The sequence below is a fragment of the Vombatus ursinus genome, unplaced genomic scaffold (assembly GCF_900497805.2).
Source record: "Vombatus ursinus unplaced genomic scaffold, bare-nosed wombat genome assembly UNPS02014893.1, whole genome shotgun sequence".
NCBI lineage: Eukaryota > Metazoa > Chordata > Mammalia > Diprotodontia > Vombatidae > Vombatus > Vombatus ursinus.
Genome location: NW_020954671.1, coordinates 6988239 through 6997254, shown reverse-complemented (window position 1 = coordinate 6997254; position 9016 = coordinate 6988239).

Genomic DNA, 9016 nt, shown 5'->3' with positions numbered 1-9016 from the left:
AGAAATATATGGAAAGCATACAATGCTTGCCCAGAAGGCAGTTCCTGGAATTCTGCTTCCTAGATGCTTTCTTCTACCTTTTTGTTTCCACTTATGAGCCTAGTCAGAGACTAGCATTCGTGCAAATGCATGTTTCTAGCAGTGGAGATTATTTCATGACTTCCTTGAGTTTCCAGAAGGAAATGATTTCCTACTTTTTAGAGGAGAAGAATATCCACCACAGAAGATAGATTTGCAGCTAGAGAGCCAAGCCATGTGCCATGACAGACCAGGAAACAGTGAACTTGCCAACCTTCTATGAGATTGTTGTGAGTTGCCCAAATAGTACAGGTCTGAGGTAAATGAGGAATATTTTCACAGCAGTTCCAGAAACTGCCTTTCCCTTCCAGGGAGCATATGATGGGCTATTGAGTATTTTATTATAGAAGGTATGCTGCATGTGTAGGTTATAAATATTCACATAAATAGTCTAAATTTGATTCATGAGGAAAGCATTGATAAATATCTCTGAAATCTTGCCCACCATACTCCAACAGAGTCCCTCTGAGGGGAACAGGCAAAGGGTCCACCAAGCTGGTCAGTCTGTTCTCTTCTAGCATTTCTTTCAATTATGAGAGAGTTTTGGACTATAATTTTCTCTCTCAGTTGTAAGTAGTGTGAGGGCATGGTAGTTTTTTGCTGTTGTTGTTGTTGCTGTTGTTATTTTTGTTTAAGATTCAAAAGCAATAAAACTGCTAGCTGCCCTGGTTGGTAACTCTCAGGAAAGAAGCCATAACCCCAAGTTTCTACTTTCAGGCTTGCCTCCTTTCCACCATACACTAGTTGTACAAAAGACTTCCACAACTAGTAAATCCTTTTATCCAAGCAAAGGGCAAAAAGAATTATAGAGAAGTTCTACAGATTAGAATACACCAGAAAATACACAGAGTGAAAGAACTCTCCACCTGAGTGTGAAATATCTCAGGTCATCCTAGAGAGAGAGGTCTCAATCTCAACCAATGGGAAATTCCCCAAAGTCTCTAGGAAGACAAGTTGGAGATAAGGACATGATGAGGAGCTGGCTTTTTCCTATGTGTCTACCTTCCAAAGTCTATCTGTCTGTCTCTGTCTGTTTCTCTGTCTCTGTCTCTATGTCTCCCTTTGTCTCTCTGTCTCTTTCTCATTCTCCCTCTCTACTTCCCCTCTCTCTTTTCTTCTCCCTTTCCCTCCTTCCTCCCTCCTTTCTTCTTCTTCACTCCTCTTGCCCCTTATGTGTATCTCCCAGAAGAGGATCTGCAGCCATATGAATCTCTCTCCAAAAAGAAAAAAGAATGTATTTCCTTCCCAAAGCTCACATAACAAGTGTACGTCTCACTCAGTGTTGTCATCATTTTCTCCACCAATCCAGTATTATGTCTAAGCGTAAACAACAGTTCCCAAAACAGCATGGACTTGAAATCCAGGTTACATTATCATTCTGTATTTGTCCTGTGATATCTTTATATTTTATTCAAAGTCTGCATAATAAAAGCAGTCCTGTATCTGATATTTATTTCATATTGCACATTGTCTGTATGGAAAATAGGGATAATGGTATACATTTTTTAGGAACTTAAAAATGAGCCAAAAACCTAAGTTTTATTCAGGTTTCACCAGAATTGGATTAGGGTTAAAGATAGAAACTTGCCCCTTCGGAGTCAGTCACCCCAAATCATAATAGTCCATGCCGTAGGAGGGGAAGAGGGTTGGACCGCAAGTCACACACACACACACAGACCCCCACACACCCACACACACACATGCATGCACACACACATGCACACACACACACACACCTTTTTTTTAAGGATAGAAATGAAATGGGAAATTGAGACTCAAGGTGGAATGTACAAATTTTAACATCTGGAATCACCGTTTTCTTCTATGTGTTAATTTTCTAATCAAGAGGATCACTTGTGGAATTCTGGTGCTTTTTCACAAATAGTAAAATTTCCCCAAAATGGATATTTATAGTAAGGCTCAAAAAGTAACTATCAAATTGGCCTAAAATATTCTATTCAGAAGTGATGCCTTGACCCTTGCAAACTCTTAGATTTACTCTACACAGTACTAAGAGGGTCCTTTTAAAACATGTGCTCCATAGATTTTTGGTGCTTTGGATTTGTTTATTCATTTGGGTTTTTTGAAAATTATTGGCAATAAACCCATTTTACACATTAGGCTTAAGCAAAATATATCTTTGGTATAAAATGGAAAGCCTATAAAAGCACATGGTCACTGGGGCAAGGAATTGCTCCACATGAAGAATCCTTTTTCATTGTACCCATTCTTTTTAAATGTTTCATGTTGTAGTAAGTTGGGTAGAGAGAAGGATGGAGGTAAAGTAGACTTCTAGCTAGTTATTCTTTTGACTTCCTCTAGATATTACTGTCAGTAATAATTCTTTCAATAAAAATAGGGCAGCTGCAATGCCCTTCACCGTCAACATAGCAAGTATGTAACTTGCTGCACTTTACATAATAAAGCTTGCATTACAGCACCTTGCAAAGGACATTGGGACATTCAATTATGAAAGCCCAAAGAGTAAATATTGTGGATGTTTCACATTATCACTTAGAATATTATTTAAATGAAACTCAACATTTCTGTATTCAAATATAAAACAGATATTAATTAACATGTAGGTTGACAATATATCTGTGTATGCATATATATATTTCTTAAAGTTATACCTTTCCATTCTACTGATTCCCCCCTCCCTTGCACTAAAAAAAATTAGCTAAACTGGGCTTAAATTTTATAAATTAATAAGCATGATTTTAATTGGATATTGGTGGCAAGACTTGTGATTTCATCAACATAGATAGCTTCTTCCACCAAGACAACTGGCAATTCTTCAGCAATTTATAATCTTAGAGAGTTGTGTGAAGTAGTGGGTTTCAAACTCAAATAGAAATGAGATCTTTACTGGGTGCATACTGACTTGGAAAATGACAAATTAACATTATCTATGTTTTATTTATTTTGTTAAGTATTTCCTAATTACATTTTAATCTGGTTGGGGCTGTACTTGTGGCCTGCTGGCAGCATGTTAACACCTTGGGTTTCCGTATAGCAACACTTGAACCTAGATCTGTCTGACTTCAAGGTTGGTGAACTACCAGCTATATCATGCTACATCCCAACCTTAACACTTCCCTAGAGATTTTATTAGAAGCTGCTAAAAGTACCCAATTAATAGGGTAATCCAAAGTGCATAATTTGGATTCAGGAAGCACTGTTGAACTTGGTAGAAATTATGTTGAGGGTGGAGAGGAATGAGTATTAAATGCAGGAAAAGATATGGTTTTTTAAACCAGTGACATAGCTAAGGTGGCAATTTAAAAGAAAAACTAGTTTCACATTATCCACAAGGTAGACGTGATGATTTTTGTCCCAAAAGAAGATTGATGGAAACTCACAGAGACACCTGAACCCATTTTAAAGAGGCAATTGATAGTAGCTGGACATTAGTTAAAGTGTTGTACTTCAAGAATATTCAAAAACAACCTAATTTCAGTCAGGCTGCTTTCCAGTTTTTCCAGCAGACCTTATCAAATAAAGAGGTCTTTTTTAAGTATTATGTTTTCTATCTTATCAAACACAGGGCTATTGAGTTTCATCATTAGGCTTACTCCAAAACCTTACTCCATATTCTACAAAAAAAGCTAAATGGATACATGATCTTGATATCGAAGATTATACCATAAAAATCAGAAGAGAAGCAGATAATATACTTTTCATGGCCATGCATAGAATACGTGTTCTTAACCAAACAAGAGACACAGGCAATTACAAAAGATTAAATAGATAAGTTTGATTACATGAAACTGAAAAGTTTCTGTATAAACAAAATTAATGCACCTAGAATAAAACTGAAAGCAGTAAAATAACAGGGAAACTTTGTATCTAATTTCTTAGATAAGGGCTTAGTATCCAAGATATATACACCTAAGATATACATATATATGATATATATACATTTAACTAAAAACCATTCCCTAATACATAAGTGGTCAAAGAATATGAACAAATAGTTATCAAAAGAATTGCAAACTATCAACAGCTATATAACAGATTGCTTCAAATGACTAATAATAAAAGAAATACAAATCAAAAGTAACCCTGCAGTTGTTGCACATATGGCACATTGGCAAAGATGATGAGATGGAAATTATCAGTGTTAGAGGGGTTGTGAGAAGTTAGGCACTCTAGTGCTATGTGAGCAGAGTTATGAATCTGTCCAAACATTTGAAAAGTAATTTGTAATTATGCAAAGAAAATGCATAAAATTTCTATATCTTTTGACCCAGAGATTCCACTAGTAAGTCTATACCCCTGAAGGAATTCATTGATAAGAAAGTCCATATTTGCATGATATTTTTAATCACATTTTTTGTGTGTCTTAACCAAGAATTAGAAACCAAGTAGATGCTCATTAAATGGGAAATGCCCAATCAAATTATGGTATATTAATTTAGTGGAATGTTATTGTGCTGATATGATGAATATAAAGAATACAGAGAAGCATGGAAAAATACAAACAATCTGATATAGAGTGAGGTAAGCAGAGTCAATAAAAGTGACAGCAGCAATGTAAATGGAAAGAAAAATCATAAAACAAAGGTGAAAGTTTCAAAATTTCAAAGAACAATCATAGCTCCAAAGAAGAGATATAAGAAAACACACACACACACACACACACACACACACCCCCTTTGAAGAGGTGAGAAAGTCACAGGTGTGGTAAATTGCACTTATTTTCAGACTTTTTCTATGTATTAGTGAGTTTTTCTTTTTTTCCCTTATTTTTCAAAAAAATCTTATTGGTAATAAGGGATAACTCTCTGGGAGGTAGAAAATGATAGTGGGGAAAATTATGGTGATGTAAAAAACAAAGATGAATAAAATTTCATTTTAGAAAATAATACTCAAAGGAATTTATGATTGAGAATCAGTTTCATACATCAGGCATCATGCTGCTTCATAAGATCTTTAGGAGCTATAAATATGTAGGAGGATTATCTGTGTACCCATGATACTGCAAATGTTGAAACAGAATAATGTGACTCAAGGGAAGAACAAACATTCAAAGCACAATAGGGATTAACCAGGAGCCCTGAAGAATACCAGAAGTGACTTAAACAAAGCCAGAACAATATGCCCCCAGGGAAAGTATTTTAGGGCACTGAGGGAAAGAAGGATGAGAAAACATCCAAAAGGGTCAAAGGTAAAGCTTAGTTTAAAAAAAAGGTTCAGGTAGAATCTTATGAGTAGAAAGAGCTTTCTGAAATTATCTAGTATATTTCTTCTTTTCTTGAAGCTATGTTTCATCTTTTCTATTTTAGAGGAGGATGCCCCAATAGTCCTTTGGCAAACCCACCCGGCCAAATTCTACCACCCTTTTAAGGTCCATTTCTTTTTCCATGAAGCCTTCTAAAAATATTGCTCTCTCTTCCTGCCTAGTGGGCCATACATTTTGGCACCTTATCAGATTGAATTTATTACATTGCTTTCTGTTGTTCTTTCTCTAATTTTTTAATGTTATATCATTTCATATGTTGTGTCCCAAAATGAGTTTTAGTTTCTGTAGGTCGGGGATTTCTTTTTAATCCTACAAACCTACCTACAACAGTGCTAATCATACAGGGATTCATCAAATATAGTTAGAATGGAATATTGAACAATTTTCATTAAATTGATCATATCTAATTAAAATCTCTCATGAGGAATTTGAGGATCTACGATCAGAATAATTGGCTACCATGTTCAATCTGAACCATATGCCATACTGAATGCTTTCCAAATCTGAATATATCTTCTTTGCCTCAGTTTCCTCAACTTTAAAATAGAAATAATGATAGTACCTTCCTCTTAGGTTTACTCTGAGGAACAAATGAGATATTTGTAAAGTGTTCAGCAAAGTAGCTGGCACATTGTAAGGCATTTCATAAATGCTTAATCCCTTCCCCTACGACATGCAGCCTCTCAATGTTTCCTCCCAAGTCCAATTTTCCTGACCTTTAACCATCTTAGTAGCCTTTGTCTTCATTGTTTGTAACTTTATACATTCTTTACACTCCCCCTTAAACGTGATCCCGAGAACTGGACACTACCTTCTAATGGTCACAGCAGGTATCTTGACAAGGAGTTTCTCCATGCTCTATGTGCTATATACAGTTGGCTTCTGAGGGCTATACTAGGGTTTATAGCACTAAATTCTTGCTGCATTTAATTCAACTGACTTCTGAGCATATCTCCAAGATTATGAATCTGCCAAGGCTATTTTAAATTCTGGTCAGAGGCTCTTTCACACTGCCCAATTATACAACTCACATCTCATCATCCTCCATTCTCCCCTTGGCTGCTATTTTGAAAGATGCAGTGGTGCTTCTCCCTGACAACTCCTCTGCTTGTGCCCTTGATGTCATGCTTTCCTTTCTCTCCTAAGAACCTGTTCCCTCTGGTACTGATTACTCGTCCATCTATAAAACTGTCTAGATTATCCCTGATTTATTTTTTTAAAACTCTTCATTTTATCCTACTATCCTCTCAAGGTACTTTTCTATATTTCTCCTCTCATAGTTCAGTTCCTGGGGGTGGGGGGGAACTGTCTATACTCTTTATTTTCACTGTCTCACCTCCCACTCACTACTCAACTCCCTATAAACTGGCTTTCAACTCCTCACTCAACTGAAACTTTTCTCTTCAAGGTCTCTTCACTGACAACTTCAGTGGTTTTTCTTCAGTCCTCATGCTTTTTGATCTCTCCTCTGTGTTAGATGTGTAAGCCACTCACTCCTAGTGGATGTGCTTTCCTCTATGAGTTTTTGCGATGCTGTTTTTCCTGAATCACCTCCTACATCTCTTACCACTCCTTCTCAGTCTCCACTGCAGGAAATATATGTCTTGCTTTCCATGTCTGCTTGGTTTACAGAACAGGAGCATAAAAAGTTCTGACTATGGGGGAAGGAAGGTTAGTATTTCTTAAATCTAGCAAATATCTTACAGACCTGGTATATTTGGAGTCAGAAGAGAGTAGTTTTTATTTTAAGAAAATTATATCTTTTTAATTATATTATAAGCAAATTTATTTTTTATTGAATTTTATGGTCTGCAAATGTTATATTGCATTCCAGGACTAAGACAAAATCATTCCCTTTCTAATTCTTTCTTCCATAGCTCTCATTTTTCTTCCAGATTTTTTCACTCAAGTACTCTCATTTCATTTATTCAAAAAAATTAATTATTTTTTAACGCTTGCTTCATCTCTTCCATGAATTACAGTTGAATTTGTGCCCAAGTTGTATTTTCTCTAAGTCTTTGCTTGTAAAGATGTTTTGGAATCATTCTCTTCTGTGTTTGTCTTGTCAAGCTTTCCCACCACCATGATAGCTCATTATGGTGTGGTCCTTTTTGACTTTGCCCATTCTTCCAACTTACTTCTTGACTTCATACTTCATGTTATGATGGCCTTTTCCCTGTGAAGGAAAGATTTGGGCTGGTCCAGTTGCTGTTTTCTTGGTGTATTGAGTGTTCTGCTATTCTAGGTTCTCAGGGACAGGCTAGGGACTGTAAGCTTTCAGTACTCCAAAAGTGGTCTGATCTTGGGCAAAGTCTGATTACTGGTCTGAGCTCTGCAAGTTCCTGAACTACAATTCTGCCACATTTTATATTCAAGGAGGTCAGACCTCCTCAGTTTGTCTAGTTTTGCAATAATTAATAATAAAGTCTAGTACAGTTACGCATCAGTCAATAAAGGACAGTGTGTAAAAAATAGATGCTTGGAAGAATGGCATGCTTGGCTTTATCAAGTCAGTAGGGAAGTAGAAGGAATCCTTAAATTAATAGTATGGCATTAGGAAAAAAAACACTAAAGTTAAGGAAACAACTTCTCGATTCAGAATAGTTTCTAATCTGAAGTGAGGCATGCTGATTTTTAAACAAAAACAAAAACCTTCACTTACTCTCTACAACTTTATTATAAAATGAGGCTTTAAAGATGTGATAACTATAAGAATTCATTTGAGTAGCCAAAAATTTGTGCTTCTTAAATTTCAAGTATTCCAATGAAATATAAACAATTAGCTAGGTGAACTAGGCTAAAGTAGCCTTCCTACTATTTGAAATCCAATCCATCTTTCACTTTTCCAGAAGCCAATTTAGATACAAAAGCACTAATCTAAAAGTCTTGAAAATGGATTCAGGTCCATGCTTTGTCAAGAAAAAAAACCTGGGTAAATACAAACATAATACCTAAAGTTCCAAATCAACAAAAAGAATAATTCTTCATAATTTTATCCTGTATTAGCATTCATATTTTTATATTTATGTCAGCTTTATGTTGAACATTGTTAGCTATACAGATATCTAAATACTCAACACACGTATGCAGGACAATTATTACGCAATTTGCTTTTTTACAATATATTCCTGGAAATCTGGCAAAAGAAAAACAATTAAAAGGTGGGCTAATCATGCATGAATGAACTGTTGCATTCATCTGCCTAAGTATGTTCAGTGCCTTTCCCAGAAATTATTAAATAAGTAGGTAAGAACAGAGTAGGAGGTATTTATCAGACAGCATTGAATAATTTGAGTAATGAAATACAAAATAGCCAAAAACAAGAACTACCTGTCCAATAAATGCAGATGTTTTTACAAATATAAATTTTAAACTCAATGCCACATTTATGTAAAGGTATTAAGAGAAGCATAGCATGACTGCCATTTTTCCCTTCAAAGAGCATGACAGGAAGACTGAAGAGTTATTTTAAAAAGTAAAATAAAATCTTTGTGTTACCACTTAACCAACTGCTCTCAATTCTACTTTCAGTCAGTTATCAAGTCCTAACACCACAAACAAAATAATAAGGCCACTCAACACCTAATGGATATAATATTGGCAAAGCACTTCAAGGTCTTCTAAGGTAAGCTAATCTAAAAACACAGAGCAGCCTTATTGCTTTACATACTCTCAATAACTGGGCAACAATAT